The following is a 1,956-nucleotide window of genomic DNA, read 5'->3' as shown; positions in this document are numbered from 1 at the left end:
GAGGAGGAAGGGTAAAGGGGGGGACAGAGAAAGAGAGAGAGAGAGAGAGAGAGAGAGAGAGAGAGAGAAGAGGAGAAAGAGACAGAGACAGAGAAGGGGGGAAGCAGAGAAGTGGGGAGAGAGGCAGAAGCAAAGCTGCCTCTCCAAGAGGAAGATGAAAAAGAGAGCAAGCTCAGGCCTGAAGCTGAAGATCAGCCTGCCTCAGCGGATGGGAGGGAAGTGGGTGTGGCTTGTCTCTTAAAGGGACCAAAACCATAACAATCTACACTACAGATCCCCCTTTATTTATTCATTCAGAGGAATCTGTTTCCATGCTCATTACACAAGGGGACAACTCCCTGCCTCTCAAGATCACTCAAGGTCATAATCAGCTAGTTCCTAAAATCACAAGGGGGAAACTCCCCATTTCTCAAGATTATTCTCAAGATTACAATCTAACTTTATCTTCAGCTAGTTTCTGAAACACAGTCACTGAACCGGCTAATCCTAGATTTTTGATTCTTCTCTTCCTGCTTAGATTTTTGGTTATTTTCTTCCTGGTCTTTTAATGACCATGAACCCAAATCTGATGCAAAAGCAGAGTCTTTATTGCAAGTTAACTTGGGTCTCCCCATTTATCCAGAGCAGCAGAAGGGACCCCAAGCAGTGCTGGGAAGGGGTTTTTATAGAGGGAAAGGCTTGGGATTGGCTGCCCCCTATGGGGTGAGGGGACTACCAACTTCTGATTAGTTCCTCCCATAAGGTGGAGGAGCCCCTGATGTCAGGGGTCAGGGAAAGGCCACGCCTCTACACTAGAGGTTACTACTTCCCTGGGCTAAGATCTGTGAGGAGTGGCATCTGTAGACTAGAGGTTACCATTTTCCTGGGCTACAGTCCGAAAAGGTCATGCCTCTCTACTAGAGGATCTTCCTTTTCTACTCAGTGATTGGTCAGTTTTTCCTGCTCAGAGACTGGTTGGTTTGATGCCAGGAGCAGAGATGAGATGTGGGACCCCCTACATGCTGTGAATATGTTTTATTATCATTGGTTAATAAAGATGCTGTTTTTGAGCTTGGTTTACAGAGATGACTCTGATTTCAGGGCCAAAATTCTTTCTCTGTCCCTTTTTATCCTTTAGGCTCTAATTTTAAGACCAAATTTTAAGGGCAAATTTCAATAGGCTCTGGTTTAGGGGCAAAGTATGTTCCTTTGACTTTGATTTCAGGGTCAGGGTGTTTTTCTCTGGCTCTGGGTGCAGGGAAAAAAGTGTTTCTTTTGTTGGATCAGGTCCCAGATCTAGGGTGTGTTTCTTTCACTGTCTCTAGGTTCAGTGCCAGGTGCCCAGGGATTGTGCTAGGACTATGGATCTGCTGGGACCTAGGTCTATCAAGGTCTGCTTCTAACCAAAGGTGTGGCCCAGATTAAAGTAATGAAATTTGGCCTCAGTATCCCTTAGATAACCAAATAGTACTCAGATCATTCAGATAGTGGAAATGGAGAGTCCCTATTCCCTACATTCTAGTTTTCTCTTATCTCCGTTCTTCCTGTTTCCCCACCTAACTCCTCCTAGTGATGAAGCACAAGCCATTTCTGATCCAGCTGTCAAGCTTCCCCCTTATTGGCCTCAACCCTCAGCTCCTTTTCTTCTTCCAGCCCCCCCAGTCTCCCCTTCTCCCTCTCCAGCAACAGGCCACCCTAATTGTTCCTCTCTGGTACCCAGTTTTAGCCCACTGGCAGCCTTTAGTACTCCTGCTACTTATGCCCGCTCTACCGTGGAAACCCCCCCAAGCCCCAGTTCTCCCTGTTGGACCCTAAAGTCCAATCACTGAGGAGGAGTCACCCCAAGAGACCATCCGCACACCACAGTTAATGCAAAAGAAAGAGGAATATATATTTCTGCCCCAACAGAGTTCCCCCAACTTTGGGAGGAGAAGGACGTCGAAACGCTACTACAGGCTTCTTTTAAAGAGAAAAACC

This window comes from Microtus ochrogaster (genome assembly GCF_000317375.1).
Source record: "Microtus ochrogaster isolate Prairie Vole_2 chromosome 14 unlocalized genomic scaffold, MicOch1.0 chr14_random_2, whole genome shotgun sequence".
Classification (NCBI taxonomy): domain Eukaryota; kingdom Metazoa; phylum Chordata; class Mammalia; order Rodentia; family Cricetidae; genus Microtus; species Microtus ochrogaster.
This window is presented reverse-complemented; position numbering follows the sequence as displayed.